Source organism: Neolamprologus multifasciatus, chromosome 10 (assembly GCF_963576455.1).
Source record: "Neolamprologus multifasciatus chromosome 10, fNeoMul1.2, whole genome shotgun sequence".
In the NCBI taxonomy this organism is placed as follows: domain Eukaryota; kingdom Metazoa; phylum Chordata; class Actinopteri; order Cichliformes; family Cichlidae; genus Neolamprologus; species Neolamprologus multifasciatus.
Genome location: NC_140448.1, coordinates 9,144,209 through 9,161,947, shown reverse-complemented (window position 1 = coordinate 9,161,947; position 17,739 = coordinate 9,144,209).

Sequence of the window (17,739 nt, the reverse complement as noted above, 5' to 3'; positions counted from 1 at the left end):
AAGAGAAACATCTTAGAGATGTGTGTCCTCATTATGGTTTTATGGTGGTGTGGGGGGTTGCAGCCTCAGGTTTATATTGTTAAATGGTGATTATGAGGCAGTTTATTTAGGCTATTTTACAGAATAACATGAAAATAATGTAACTAGTATTATAACAAATTACTTTTTCCTGGGAGTCTGCCAATGATTGCAACAAGGAGGAGAAATATTTCAAGACACATGAAAAAAAATTTCACCTGCAGCATGCACTTAATTTGCATAAATCGAATTTCTTTATTGCTGCTTAGCAATGAAGGTTATTATCACAATAGAGCCAATGAGAACCAAATGAGAATTGATTAGTGGTATCAGAAATGGAATCAGAATAGCTAAATTTTTATCAATTCCCATCCCTAGTCCCTACATGGCCACAGCCAGTACATAAGAATGCTTAATAAGTAGCAGAGCTTTGCCTACTGTTGTAACGGTGGTCTAAGGAGCTTGGAAAGAAAAGGTCTGGACTTCTTTAAGTTGCTTGAAGACATTTCACCTCTCATCTGAGAAGCTTCTTCAGTTGTAGGGTCAAATGGTGGAGAGTCCCAGATTTAAGCTCTGTGGGAGTAACCCACCGAGAGGGACAATGGACCCCCTAATGATCTTGTACTCCTCTCCCAAACCATCTGTCCTCTCTGTCCAAAATGTGAACATTGGCATCCTCGAAAGAGTGACCTTTGTCCTTTAGATGCAGATGGACCACCGAGTCTTGTCCCGCGGAGGTGGCTCTTCTATGTTGTGCCATAAATTTGTGAAGTGGCTGTTTGGTCTCTCCAATGGAGAGGTCTGGGCATTCCTCGCTGCACTGTACAGCATACACCACAATGGTGCATGCTGTTGTCGTCATCTGTCGCTGATCTAAAAGAGCATCATGCTGAAAATGATAAATAACCCTTCTCTAAATATTTGACATTTTTCTTATTTCAAACCTAACAAAAGAGCAAACTTGTATCTAATTTATATGTGGTAAGTTCTGGCAAATCCTAGAAGCTACTAAGAAGTTGCTACGGAAACATCAGAATTTTCTGCATCATTCTATCTGCCTCTTAAGTCTGACATCATTAGTTGTTTCTGGGTCCAAACTTCTCTTCACTTCCCAAAGTCAAACAAACACTATGGCATCTCTGAAAGTTTAATACTGTCTAAATTATTATAATTTTAATATAATGATCAGTGTGGCAGCTCTGCCAGATGTAACAATAAAGTTTACCATCCAGGCATCTATGAAAAACTGGATATAACAAGTTTAATAGAGTTAGAAGCTAGCAGGGAGTTAGCTCGCTAAAGATGATCTACCATGTTCCGACTGAGGGATTTCTGAAAAATTAATTAAATTAAAATATATAGCTCTGCTATCACTTCAGACATACAGAAAGACAGAAAACTAAAGAGCAGTGACTGTTTGTAGGGTTACTGAAGTTGGACTACCTGGCATATAATTGTGTGCTACGTGGTGACTAGCTACAGAGCTATGGTTAGGATAATATAAACACATAAGCACAGTGAAGCTAAAGGACAAACGGTAACTTTTTTTCCCTTCAATAAAAGTTAACGTGAGAGTCCTGGATGAGCAGAGACAAATGCAATCATAGGGCAGGAAAAATATGCTGAAAAACAACCTTCAGTCAAAGGAACATGTGAGCTGATTTATCCACAGCACTAGGTTAGTCATTAATGCATGGTTTGGATTACTCACTGTGAAAACTGTCCGATCCTCATCTTGATGTACCCATTAAAGTCTTCCTTAGCCCCAAAGTGATTCTTTTCTAATCGTTAAAATATGTGGTGTCTGGCAAACCATGAGCCAGTGGGCTGTAGTTACATCATAAGGTTTAAAAAACTGAAATTTAAAACATGCTGCAGATGAATAGTGATATTAAAAACCCAGACAGGCTGATAGTGACCACTGACTATTTTTAGGGCCTTGTTCAGATTAAATAGAACAAGATACAAAGCATTAGAACACATTATAAAGACAATAGCCTTAATGAGCACAGTAAAACTTGGACCCGGATGGAGTTTATTAATCATCACTTAACAACCAGATTAGGCTTGTGCCCCCTTACTTCTCAAAATAAATAAACATGTGTAAGTAATTATAGCACAAAAAATATTAACAGATTTATAAAGTTAATTATGTAAGGTATGATTTAGTTATTTTTTGTATCAGTTTAAATGTACCATCTGCTAACATAATACCTACAGCATTTTTCTGAAAAACATTACAAGACATTATATGTTCTTGATTTTATTTTCAGACTTCAGAACCACAAGTGTTTTACACATTGCACCTTTAAAACATAAGACATTGTGGTGTTTTTACAGACATACCTTTGCACTAAACAGGCTAAACTGGAAATTACCCTCTAAAGAAATCCTGTCCTCCTGTCTTCTTGACCCTTTTCCTCACCCACTCTGTGTAGCTGTCTCCAAAATGTTGCAGTCTGATATTTATAACCCTTAAAAGCCATTTGACAGTTCACCATAAATTAATAAGACATATTTATCAGCAGTACCAGGCCACTCATGGCATATTAAGTAAATAATCCTAGAAAGATGGAGCCATATTTGTTCTATGTATGTGACTGAGCTTTGATGATAATAATTCCCAAAATAGTGTACCATACATTTAAACGTATGGGGGGGGGGGGATTATCATTCCCATTTGAATTATGACATTGATGTAAATATCACAATAAAATAAACCTAACCTTCACAATATGAAAGCTACTGTTTGTCATAGATACACACTCCATATTTGTTTTTAGTCCTAAGACTCTAAATTACAGTATGACATTAAAGTACAAGTACCTGAGGGTAGCACTGTCCTTTGGTAAATGCTGAGGAAGCACAATAGCATCTCTTTCCCTCCGATTCTGGTTGTCTACAGTGGGCTCAGTAACAGAGTTTGGGATTTATAGGCAGTTGTGATATGGACGAGCACAAAGACATGAAAATGTCACAGTTTGTCAAATGGCTTGCGACCTGGAAAAAGGAGCACTGTTTATAAAACAGAATAAACCAATGCAATGTACAATATGGCATGCATAACAGTGTCTAATTTTCAAATAATCTTCAGTAATATCCTAACATACATTTTAACAAATGTTCATAAATGCAAACTTCAGTTAGTGGACCTTTTAGGTATTGTTTAAACTTGTTATAGTTTGCAATGTGCAACAAGATAAAAGAATCATCAACCATCTGCAGAGGACCTTTGCTTCCAAAGCCTTTTATCCTAATAACAAATAAATATTACTTTACCTTCTAGGAACAGATTAAAAGTTTCTTTGATGGTAGATGTAAATGTAACAGGGTGAACGGCCATTTTTGTAACTGGTCAGGAGAAAAGCAGAGGAAGTAAAGTCTGCACAGATATAGTATATCAACAAAGATGTGGCATAAATTGTTACATGAAAATCAATTTTGAAAATTAAATTATATAATCTAACTACTGTTATTCAGCTGAAGAACACATTCGATAACACTAATACTGCCTATTGCTGTGGACATTAAAAGTGTTTAGAGCATAAGATGACACACCAGCTTTTTGTAGTAAACACTTGAGGCCAAGATGCCACTGCCAAATGTTACATTGTCATGGTTATGTTAAGTTTGTGATCTTAAAAAGAAAAAAAAATCAACTACATGCAGTAATCATGTGTTCAGCAGCTCCCTGTAAGTCAATAACTTGATGCATGTCACCTTGATCGGGTTTGTGTTGACAGTCTGATTATGCACAGGAGATTAAAAGTACCCTGTCAGGTTAATTTCCAGCTCCATATTTTATTTCTGGGGCTATGTGCAGCCCTTCAGCTCATGCACTGTCTGCAAAAAGATGTTATAGTTCCAGTTCCCATTCCTTTCAGCCAACTTTTTTTTTTTTCTGATTTGTTGCTTCCCATAAAAAGATGTTTTGAACTGGGTAGTTGTAGATCTGGTATGTTCAGATCTACAGTGCATGTGACCTAAATTCTCTCTCTCTCTCACTCACACACACACACACACACACACACACACACACACACACACACATTGTGACAACGTGACAATGCATACATCCATTGATATTTTCCTGGATAGTACAAGTACTCGTTATGGAAGATGCTTTGGTAATTTGTTACATAAAGTGAGTGTATTTTCTATACTGCAACTTGTGTAAAGATACATATATATAATTAATATATCATGACTGCTATCTTAATATGAACACATATTGCTTTAAGAACCTATTACCAAGAGAACTTTCATTTAACTGATACTCTCACACTGGTGTCATAAATGCTCTGGCACATTTCTTAATTTCCTTGTGGTGATCCAATATGGTTAATGAATCTTGCTGAGTGGATTGTAGAACTTAATGGGAGCTAGCTGTGCAAATCTTCAGTTTTAATAGCTGATTGTTCAGATGGTTGTTTGCCTACTTTAAAACAAACCATTATCATTTTTATCATTATTATTCTGTGATGTAAATATTCACTTAAGCAATTTCCTAAATTAGATTTAATTGAATAACAAAAAAAGAACTTGGAATAAGGAATCACTTCATGTTAAACTCTGGATGAACTATAACGGTGGCACGTCGCGCTACCACCTCAAGGACGAGGAATTTCACTGAAAAGAAACTATTGCACTGGAGCAGAGGTGGACCTTATTAAGTTGGATGCCAATTACCAACATTTGTCAACAATGCAGAGGCACTGCCAGATAGCACCTCAATATACGTTTTCAAAGCTAGACGAGCCAGTGGCTAAAGAAGCAAAGAGGCTAAATCATCTGTGGTCAGCCTGAAGGCGAGCTGGTCCACCTGTACGGCTTTCATGAAATATTTATGTTATTTACCTCTGTATATTACTGGTCTAACATATTTAATAGGGCAGTATTTTCAGTTGTCAGTTCCAATTGCTTTCTCCCCCTATCCCCTCGTCCTTACATCTAAACCAAATACCTTCTGCGTCCCACTTGAGTTAAAAGGCAATTAAACGTCAAAACAACAATCAACCTCCTAGTTATGAATGCTGCCCTCAAGGGAACCCCCTCCTGCATGTTTGGCTGGATTTGTGCGTGGTTGTCAACAGCCCTTACCAAACTTGTCTGCTGCAGTGATGCAGCATGAAAAGATCTGAGGTAAAAGGTCAAGGCTATACGGCTGAGTCTAATAAAATATATTGAAGTACTGCACGCAGCCTGTAGGAACTGGCTTGTTTTGCACCAATGAAATAATAATGTTTTTGATCATTTCTTAGCTATTTCTGTTCTATGTACACGTGTGAATGTGCGTATATGATTGAAACTGAGTAATAGAGTGTAATAAAATGAAATTATTTACCTGAACTATGTATCATACTTGCACCAAACACAGTCGTAATCCTTTTTCACATGTCATTCTTGGTCAACTGCAGCACAGTCCCACAGCATGTGTTTTGCAAGGTCAAACCAAAGGAATACAAAATGGAAGTTCCAAATTTCAGATATGCGGGCAGCAGAAGTACAAAATCCAACTTGTATGTCGAATCTCACTGCTTCAAGGTTTGGCACAACTCTCTCTTTAAACAATGGCTCAAGCCCAGCATGTAAACACTGAAACTGTATACGCTGCCTTCGAGCCTTATCGTTAATAGGACCTTGAATTGAGTTTTAAGTTGTGGTGTGGCGAGGGGCTTACTCTTAATTCGGATGTTCAAACACTAAACAAATCAAGTCTGTCACTGCTGCAACTACTGTTTCTCTGGTAACTAGTTTCAGCCTTTTGCACATTGTATCATTCCAGTGAATTGAGACCAATAGCAAAGTGCACCATTTTTCAAAAGTAGAGCAAATAAGTATGGATTTGTCTGCTCAATGTTGCTTAACAGAGCACATTTATGAAAGCAAAGTCAATATTATATTAAGTGGGGCAAATGTGTTATATTACCTGCGATAAGGTGGTGTTACCAGGAGATGGCAGCAAAACTCATTCATGCACCAGATCAAAAATAATTTCCTGTTGCTTGTTTTGACTGGTGTGTGATGAGAGAGGCGGCGCTCCATGTGTTGTTCATTTGTTGTTTTTATTGTTTTATCACAACCTAGTGTTTCCTAGTTGAACACACTGCACAGTAGCGACAGTGTAAGGCTCAAATGCATGCCAAACTCTATATCTGAACATTTTCTTTCATCTGCCATATTCCAATTTAGTTAATTCCTATTCAAATAAACCTCAATAGTATGTTTTTCTTCCTTTCCTCTGCCTTCAGTGCAAGAATAATGATTTAGTCACGTGGAATGACTCCCAAAATAATAAAAAAAAATGTTGCTTTTCACCACTTGATGGCAGTGTAACTGTGGACATTTGATTTTCTTCATTTGATTAAAGCAATATATTAGATCAGATAAGGGGGAAATATGCACCCTGTTTAATTTACAGTTTAGTTAAAAGACAAAACCAAAAAACAAACAATCATCTACACATGGAATAGAATGATGTGTCCTAGAGATGTGAAAGTGTACCTCAAGAGATCTGGATCTACTGCCTATTGACCCAAAACAAGAAGAAGAACTTTTGATTTTTGAGGAGATCTCTATGTGTCTGTACTTTGCCACTAAATCTGTGTGCCACAAACATTTTAAAAGCTGCATATATACTGATATACTCTTCGTTCTTTAGTGAAATCTGTCTTGTTTAGTTGAGCAGGAAGAAGTCTGAAATGGTTAACAGCCTGTTGTGAAGCAGTCTCTGTCAGTGTTAGGAGAACTAGAGGCAGCCTGCTGGCAAAGTTTTAATGCTTTAAACAAACCACTGTGTATTGTGCAAAGATGAATATTTCATTATGAATGTCACAGCATGTAATGATGTGACCCCAGCTTTGTATATAACCATCACCATTCTGCTGCTATCCGTGCAGTGCTTCAGCAGAGATAATTAGATGGTTCTATGCCCTGAAGTTGTTGGGCTGTTCTGGGGGCAAAGTGGAGTCCCCTCCACTCCCAGATGAATGTATAGTAATTACCTTGTATGCAACCTAGCAAATGTTTTTGGCTCTTAATGCTCTTATGTAGACAACCCGTGGGCATTTTAAGGTCACCAACATTTCATCTGTGTGCTTTACACTAAACCAGCATTTTTGGTTCTTGTCAACAATAAGTAGACTGCCTGCATCAAACAAATACAAAATTATGTTTTTCTTGCACCTTGATGCATTGAGACCCCATATTCTGTTTTGTCAAAATTGTCAACCAATGAACTTTTCTTAAACTCCCCACGTCACCTCAAGTTAGGCGCTGCGGCTGTCATTCAGCGAGGAACACGGGGACGTTATACAAGGTGTGTCAGGGAGATACAGCACAGATTCAAAAGCCCGGGGCACAATGTGTATTAAGGTTAATTTGAACTGATTAGATTAAGGAGAGGGGGGGGGGGGGGGGGGTGTTGCTGTTGGGAACAAATGCATTGTGGTGTGTCCTGCTGTGGAAGCTGCACAGAGTGCTTTTTCCTTTGCTTCGTAGTGAGTGACACTTAATGCTGAGGGAGAGCCTCAGCACAAAGTTCAGCTCTTAAAATACCCAGCACCTGGTCATGCTTGAAGAGAGAGTCAAATTGGCAGCATCTGCAACAAGGAAGGCATGAGGCGGGTTTTTAATAGTATAGCTCTCCTCACTACTTTCCTATTATTGTCGTCCTTGATGTCCATTAAATTGAGTTGTGTTTACTTTTCTCTGTATAGTGTCTTCATATTATGTGGTCTGCCCCAGGAGAGTTCAACTGATTTCCCCTGTTTTCTTCCGTTTCTTATTTGTTGGTCCCTGTCCTGCCACCTGAGACCGAGACTGAAGTTACCACTTTTTTTTTTATCTACGTGTATGTTACATCCACCATCTGTTTGTCTTTTCCTCTCTGTTATTGCTCCTCATTGTAAGCCTCAAAATATATATATTTCCTTGTCCTTGCTGTGTTGTTGTGCTGGGTTCTTTAGAAGCCTAATTTTCTCACTGTATATAGCTTTTGCACTTTTAAAACACTGTGCACGATGAGCGCTATAAACCCGAAACACACCACAAAAACTGTTCATTTGGGCTTAACAGATTGCAAAAATGATAATTAAGTGTCCAGAGCAATGCTAGGAACTTTATGAAGCTGTATTTGTCCATAACATTGCTTAAAATTCACAATACAGTAGTGACACACTTGCTTAGCAGGAAAAGTCATTACTAATTCATCTTGTAGGTAATGCGAATACAACTACCCGATAATTCAGGCGGTGAACAATTAACTCAAGATTAAAAGGACTAATCATGAAACTGGGAAAGGAATGAATATTGTTGTTTGTTTGTTTGTTTGATTTGGTTTTTTAAGTTAAAATTGCAAAAAAAATAAATAATAAAAAATAAATAAAACCAGTTCAGAAAAAAATAAAAATAAAAATTGCAGGAAATTAAGGAGAGTATTGTGTGAGCATAAAGAAAAATATATGTGATTTTTACTAAGATATGCTAAGAGAAAAATGGTGAGTGAGTCAGTTAAATGTTCCGAACCTGCATGTATTGGGGCTTAGGCATGCAGAGTTATTGCTTAGTAGGATATGAGAATGTGACTTTGTCCATTTTAGTGGGTTCATTTGATTAAAAGATGCCCTATATTATTACATTTCCTATATAACCACTATAGCAGAAATGCAACTCCCCAATGAGTCATTAACCACAGAGCTAGCAAATGAAGGCAACATCACTGAAATATTCATGCCCTCTGCAAGCCAAACTTTACCACTTGAAAAAAAATAAAGCTATGTAAGAACTGCGTCTAATGTCACATAACTTCATATCCTCCTTTAAGCATTGCATTTCTGCTGGTAGATCGCTCATCATAATGCATATGAAAAATGCACATTGCTCTGTGCCAACTTCTGTCAAATATATATCACTTGAGGAAAATTAAATCACAAGGAGACACGGCTGGATATGGATGGTTCACTTGCATCAGTGTTAATATTGTGTAAAATTACATCAGCCAGGAATGAAAGTGTCTACATCTCCTTTCCAATTAAGCTCCCTTTACGACATATTAAGAGCTCAACTTAAGCTGTGGGCAGCAGAGAATGCATTTCAGCAGATCTGGATTTCCCTTCATTCCGTCTGGCATAGTGTATATGTGAAGAAATTACTAAGCCCCACAAGATTTTAGTTTTTGGAATAGAAAAAATACTGCAGCCAATTTGAGACTCTTCATCTGTAAGCTGCTTTAAGCCTCACTAAGAGCTTAGCTTTTCCTTATTAGTGCTGGCTGCTATATTCAACACATATTCCTTTTACCTCTCTTTGCCACCCATCTATTTACCTCAGATGCAGTATTATGTGCTGATGACTTAAAGCAGACACCTTAAGCTCACTCCTGTCACAGAGCTGCATGTTAAATTCAGGGTATAGTGGTGATAACACTACAGGAGGTAGATCTTACTGACTGTTGGTTCAGCATGCAATGTACTGTATGTTCTTCAGCTACAGCTTTCAGTCTCAGAGTTTGCCTGAGATTCCAATAAAGGAGAATGCGCTTTATTTTAAGGAGTCTGTTCAAGGATGGATATTTTTTGTTTTGTTTTGTTTTGTTTTTAACATTTAAGGTGACATTACTCGGCATGAATATTACTTGCTCCTGAAGACAGCACCATATTTTATGTATATGAAAGGAACTTTTTTTCCCTCCCTCTAAGAATCTAAGAATAGGCTGATTTTCCAACTAGATGTGCAGTGCGCAGCACCTCTCCAGGGAATGAATGCAAATCTGTTGGATATATTCCTTTGTAACTCTGCTGTCTTGAGAGTGCCATCTATAGTATATTATGTATACGCTTTTCTTCCTTTTATTCTGTCTGTTTGACACTCAAAACAATAGCACTGAATAACAAGTGTCTAGAGGCTGCTAGAGACACTGACGGTCTCTCTCATTTCTACTTTTGTACATTTTTTAGAATAGAATAGACTTCTTTTTTCTGAAAATGGGAAGTTATTTGAATATTTTAAAAAGTGCAAACAAAAATGCATAAACATTTTTTTTCAACTTAGTGAACAGTGGGTGTTGGAGTGGCAGCAAATGTGCAGTTTTGTAGAAACAGATGTCTTTGTAACATACTGTATTAAAAAAAAGAGCACATTGAATACCTCCTGGAAGGTTTATTTACCACAGCCCATAAGTAGGGGGCAGTAGTGCAATACAAACAATTGGTAATTGCTGCAAAGGCAATAATCAAAACAACTGCAGAGGCAGACAAAGCTGTGGTAGAGGTTGGATAAACATAGTGTGTGCTTCTATGCAGCTCAAAATTGTAAATACCTGTAAATACCTCTTAAATGTGCATCCAAACTAGACTGACTGTGATACTGTGATATTCAGAGCTGGCCTATGGAGGAAATGTTGTGCTTTGATTATAAATATACACCGGCAGCATAGCAGGAAATATGATTTGTCTGAACGGTGAAGGGAAAAAGAACACTAAGCTGACGGTTGCCACAAATATTTCAATATTTTTTAGTACTTCAACAGCTGCTTAGCACTCTGCCACAATCTCTTTGATTGCTTCCACTGTACTCAGTGTGTTACATAAACATACTAAAAATAAAAAATTTAAAAACATAAGATGTTAAAAAATTCTTTCCAGACATAAGTCTAAGCAAATCGGTAGGCTCAGCTGAGGATCCCGTCCAGCTCACGGGGTGGTTTTGTGAGATGGTTTATTATAAAGGGATTACAACATACAGGTATATGTTAATTGTTCATTGTTGTTCCACATTATGTGGCATTTCTGATCTAGTGGTCTTCATCCATCCATTCATCCAACTTCAGACAGTTCCACAGCTTCATGATGTCTCGGATCTTCCAGTGCAGAAGCAAAATTAAGGAGAACGCTAACAAGAGCGTGTTAAATAGTCACAAACAGCAAAGTTATGCAGTAAAATAGCTATAAAATAGAATTAAACTTGTCACAACAATTAATACCTTTAACATACAGTGTCACTCCCTCTTTGTTCATGTCTGCATAGCCTTGGGCAGTTCAAAATCATCTTAATCCACATTGTCAGCTCTCCACTGACACCAAGGGAAACTTTTCCCCATTATCCAAGCTGACATGACTGATATCTTTGCAAACTTTTGGATCTCCATTTGAATTTAAAATAAAGTTGCATGTGTTTTAGAAACAGAACACACTGTGTTTGCGGCAGAGGTCTTGTCTAACATAGAGAGAAAGCCACTATATTTTCTTATGTCATTCAAACATATGGAACTGAACAAAGTCTCAGACCAGCTTTTAGGATGAAAAACTGTGTTTGGAACAAAAGAAGCTACAGAAGCTCGTCTACTCAGCCTGCTACAAAGTCATCAAAAAGGCTCCTTATGCTCAGCAGCAGAGAATGGCCTCTTACTCTGACTGCCATGGTGACTGCAGCAAGTCACAATACTGGTGTCAGAGAGAGTGGTTTTAAATTTCTTGTATTGCTTTTTGGAAAACATAAATTACAACTCGATCATTTGGGGAAAAATGTGAGGCAATCTCCAGTGACAGTTATATGACACACAAGCAACAGAGGTCACAAAACAATTTTCACAACAGTTCAAGAGCGATATCTACAGTTGGTTATGTTTTTTCTAGACCTAAAAAAAAATGGCACATAGATCTGTGTGTGTAGCTTTTAGGTCTTAAGAGTACCAGCTGTCACCATAAATCTGCATAAGGCCTATTTCCAATTCATGCAAATGTTCTTCAAAACACTGGAATTTAGCCCAGAATCCCAGCACCTGGAAAGTGGTATGGATGCAGCTGGGATGCATACTTTCTTCCCTTCTATTCACACTGTTGAAATGAGTATTCAGTGCAGGGTTACAGTGACCAAAGGGTATTTAGGGCCATAGGAATGAACATTCTTGGGTACAATTTTGGTATGAGTTGTCTTTAATCTAAAACATGTCATTATGCCATGTTCTTATTATTAATTAATTCCTTTGTAGACATGTATATCAGAGAATTATCATAATCCATACAATCTATATGAAAAAAATCACTTTGTAGTATTTGGATATAAACCATAATGTATTTTAAACTGTCTAAAGATTTAAATCAGAAGTGTAGAATAAAACGCTATACAGTCCTATCTGTCTTTCAGTAATGGAGATATTGCTACTGGCTATTTCCCCACATTGTTTCTTGCTAAAACAATATTGAAAAATACAATTTTCCAACATAAATGTCCAATTTTATTCCGTTTTTTTTTCAAATATTTACACAAAGTAAAGTAATCCTATGTATACCAAGCCTTTAGGTCATTGCTTTGTTTTCAGGTTGCTGTGGATGACCAGAATTTAACACAGCAATAGCGCATTAGGCCTTATTACAGCTACAGAAATAATCCACCTGCCTGCTCATATTAGCATCATCTCTCACAGGAATATTCGAACAAAAATATCTCTCGTCCGACAAATCAGCAAAGTTGTATTACAAGAAATGCACAGAAGCGCATACTTATTACAAGAATTCACCCAGCCAGTATGAAAATTTGTGTAGAGTGTTAGAGACCGCAGCATGTAATATTAACAATACTTGACAGTGATCACTATACACGTAGCCAACAGTTACCGCCGCCATTCACTGTAGGAATATCACTATAGCTAGGTCTTCAGTTAGAGTTGACAAATGAAGCTATAACAAGTTCAAGAGCAACGACTAATTTGGCAAATTAAAATTCCTTTACCAGCATCTCCTCATCAAATGTCTCACTTCTGTTCTCAGGCAGACAGCTTCTCAAGCCTGTGTTCTTCTATACCTAATCACTCTTTCAACTCCATTCAATCTGAGTGTATTACCTGATTTAGCTACAAATAATGAGCTTCTCCTTGGACATTGATCCATTTAATGAAGATCTACCAAGACCAGTCTAATCCCTACTGGCTGTTCACAATCCGCAGTCTGTACTACCTTAGCGATCAGACTTGTCTATATCCCCCCAACTAAAAAAAGGGGGACATGATTGAAAGACATAACCCAATTAGATGCCTTTGTTTCTCCAATAAAAACCCAACTATTTTACAAAATATGCCCTATATGCGGTGTATAGTGGCACTGTCGTAAAAGCTACATATCTGAGAATTCCCCTTGCTGATTTCCAAGAAATCAAAGGCCATTCTCTAACATATACTGAAATTAAAAAAAAAAAGAAAAAAAAAAAGAAATATATATAACACACTATGTATGGAAAGGTAATTCTAAGTAACTTGCTTGGCCAATCATTACCAGCTTCATATTACTGAGAAGCTAATACATCGTATTTCATTTGAGTATAAATCTGATATTTCTCTCATATACAACAGCCTTGTACAACATGACCCTCTCAGCTGTGTATTGCATATTTTTTAAGGATTAGAAGTATTTTAATACTATGTGAATAATATAAGACTATAATATGTATGCAGCAAAATTCGAGCAGGCTGCTGTATCCCATTTCCTTCAAGGTTCAATGTGGTGTGTGTTCAGAAAAACTGCATAACCTGATTGTAACGAGTGGTTATTTGAGTTACCGTTGCTTTCATATCAGCTTCAAGCACTCTGACCATTCTCCTCTGGCCTCTAGAATCAACAAGGCATTTTCACCCGAAGATCTGTCACTCACACAATATTTTCTTTTCCTTTTCGGACCATTCTCGATAAACCCCAGACGTGGTCGTGCTGGAAAATCCTTGTAGATCTGCAGTTTCTAAAACACTCAGACCAGCCTATCCGGCAGCATTAAACATGCCACATTCAAAGTCATTTAAACCACCTTTCTTCCCCATTCTGATGCTCAGTTTAAAATTCAGCAGTTTGTCTTGACCATGTCCATATTCCTAAATGCAATTTAGGGATGTTGACAAGAGTCAATATTTCATCCAATTTATATTCATATAACACTATAACAATTTATTATAGAATTCTTCTTATTGGACCTGTTGAATGACTTGCAGTACCATCACAGCTGAAATGTAAAAACAGCAGTTTTTGTCTTGTTTATGTTATTTTAAAGTTGTTATTTTAAAAGCTGTATGTTTTTTAATTATTTTTTTAGGGGGTGGGGGGCAAGGACCATATAACATGGCAGTTTTAAGGTTATGGTTTCCTATTTCTTTCATAGGCATAAGAGTGGCATCAATTTTGTCAGCTAATGCTTCATAAGAAGGCATAAAATATTTCATAAGATTTTGAAACTTTTCTGTAACAAAATAGGTTTCATAATAACAAACTTCACAAAGAGGGTTTTTTTTTTTTTTTTTACATTCATGAATAAAACGTTTTTAGTACATTTTCTATTAAACTTGGCGAAGGCTCCGGGGAGAAGCCTGAACAACCTCCTGCCAATGTGAGGGAGCAACAACAATATCAAAGTCTTTTTGGATCACTAAATCCCTTACCCAGTCACGCAAAGTCAAGCCTTAAACCCTCAGTCACTTATATCCACTGGCTCATTCTTTCGGTCACTACCCAGAAGCCTTATGACCGCAGGTCAGTGGCAAAGAGAAGACTGATCAGAAAACAGAGTTTCATTTGATGCACAAAACCAGCAAACTCACTGTTCCTCTTACTCCTGCTTCCTGACAAACCCGCACTGCTCTGCATGGATCATATCACCCCATTAATCGAGCGGCCCGCCATTTATCTAGGAGAGAACTTTTCCCTCAGAAGTAGAGGAGCTGTGTAAACTCGATAGAGTAAAATGAATGCATTTTTTTACTCAAAGAAATGCAAATTTATGCAGGAAAGTCATCCAAAATCTAATAAGATCATCTAGTATGGAGGAGTGCATGACAGATTTCAAGAGGAGACCTGTGGCATAAGTACAATTTAGGTATTAGCTTTCTGGCATGCATTGTTCTTGGGTTATTATGTTTCTCAAGACTGTGCCTACACACAAGCATGTCACAATGATGCATAATGTCCCACACCTATTGCACTGTAACAAGACACAGTACGCAGCAGTCCTCACATTATTAATACACATCTATCATCTGTACTTCTTATGAATTGGAATCCTTGGGCTATATTTGTTAATAAAACTTTGCGCTGTTAGGATCTCAGTGCAAACACAAACTTTAAATGGTTTAATGTACTAATAACAATTTACAAACTGTCATCACTCACTTCAGTTAATATCACATAAACTTTTCCACATGTGGAAATATATAACCATGAATTGTTTAAAAAAAACTGCTACGTTCACAACACAATTGTTCATAAACAATAATGATAAAATATATGAATCCAGTCACAGGAAGAGATGGTGCAGATTCATTTTGTCATTGGAAGCGCGTGTAAACTTAACTTGAAATTTCTTGTTTAATCTCATATATTAAATTGGTTTCATACAGGAAGTTACAAGAAGCAACAGAAAACATGTTTGGGAGGTGGGGGGAGTATTTCAGCTGTGACATTTGGCCAATAACCTGTCACGTCCATCAGCAAAACATATATTCAAATAAATCATATCTTTGTCATTAACAGAACCATAATTTTTTTAATCAGATTTCAAATTACAAATACTGAAACGAGCTTTCTGTCTCTCAATGTTTAAAAAAAAACCTAAAACAAAAAAAAACAAAAAAAAAAAACAGAACCAGTGCTATTTTAAAAACATCTAACAAGATTAAGAGGTGAGTGCCACATAACTCTCTCACCCATGACTAGCCGTTTGAAACACAGAAAGAGGCCATTTCTATGGAAATCCAATGTTTACACGCATGGGAGAAGTCTATTATCTGCCATTTTGAAAATGTGCACAGTGCTTCCTGGGGTTTCTACCTCATATTGCTCTCAGCATTTTCTTCCTTGTTTTCTTCTTTCTCCCCTGTGCTCATCCAGAGGAAAAACAAATGGTTTAAATGTCCTTTTGCCTGATTAAGCAAAAACCCTTTCTGCTTCTTCTACATCTATATATTGCCAGAGAAGTTTCCCACTAGTGTCCCCAAAGTACCTCTTTCAGAAGCTGAATGGGGTCTTTTTCACCTTGAAAGCATTTAAATGGAGTTGCTAGGATTGGACTCTCCTCTCCCCACTCTTGCAAGGTATGTCAGGAGTTCAATGGTGTCTTGTGAAGCGTGAAGTTATACAGGGGAAGCAATGTGACTACGGCAAGAGAATAAAGTGACAGTAATGCATTGACAACACCACTCATCGCCCAGAAAGTAAAATACATCTCTTGAAAAGAGACATCTTGCGATGTTTAGCTTTGATTTTTTTAAGAGTCCTACAAAAGTATCCCAAGAGGTATGGTACACTTTGAAATTTAAAGAACAGGTTTGATCCAGAAAAGCACAGCAACACGGGAACTCGAAAGAACCTCAGTGGATACAGTTATTCCCAGGGCTTTTGATTTGCATTGCATACTTACTTTATTCACAGCCTGCTGGGTCTGGAGGATAAAATCTGCCTTCTCAAACTCAAGGAGACAAAGGGCAACGTTTCAGAGTGAGGAGCCAATAATCTTTGCCCTTAAACAGGTGGGATGGCATACAGTGATGTCCCTGCGCATGTGTTAGATGACGGCCTTTTCTGAGCAGCATCTACTCTACTCTATGTACTGTAGTTGTTCTACAGCCTAATTCTCTGTAATTATTCCCACTTTGTTGTGTAAACTCAAATTTACAACTGGTAAATTCAGTAACCATGATGCCAATGCCAATCACGTTGCCCTAGCCTTAAAGAATCCAGGTCAGAAAGGAACACAGAGGTTTCCCCCAGCGGAACCTCATTCTTTTTCCTGTGAAGCTGTTTTTCTCAGACTTCACACTCTTACTGTAATAGGCCCAACTACAGTAGTAGACAGACATTCCTTGTGACTGTGCCTGCTGTGTTGTTGTGTTGTTACAAAAGAGATCCCAAGAGAGTGATTTGTTCCTTCGTAAGTCAGTCAGACCTTCACAATTTTCGATTTCCATTCTAGTTTTTTTATAAGCTTCCAACTACATCATGTTGTATTTGGAAGGAAGGTCAGACCATTTTTCCATGACATGTATAAAAAAAAACACACCCACACATGATCCTTATAATTAATAATGTTCAACCACATTTGAAAATAGGGGGAGGAGATGAAGGGAGAAAAATACTTTTTTCATTGCAACTGAAGCATTGCACTGTTTTGGAATACAATGATCCTTGAGATAGCAACGCAATGGACTTGGAACCTGTCCAGGGTATATTCTGCCTTTTGACCACCCCCCCTCTGGGATATGCTACGGCACTATCCCAGAGGGTGCCCACTACCACCCTGTATCCTAGCTGAATGAGCAGTTAACAGAATGGAAGGATGGATGAATCAATACTACTTCATGTATCTTGTGGAATAAACTAAGAAACAAAATGATTCAGTGATCTCCATTAACTAGTCTGGTTTGTTAACCTAGTATTATGAGTCCTAGAACTAATTGCTTTTAATGTTTATGTGATCTGTATTACTTAATTAAGTAAGACCATGTGTAGGATATTATTCTATTGACTTGTAATTGATGTTTTTTGTTTGTTTGTTTGTTTGTTTGTTTGTTTTCTAGAAAGTATTTGGCTTTTATATTGTAGAAAAAAACAGTAAGTATAATATAATACTTACTTTTAATAGTATAAAAGCAAGAAAAGTAAAAAAATGCTCTTTAGAAATTGAAAATGGAAAATACACACACACATATATATAGATATATAGATATATAGATATAGATATTATTAAGGT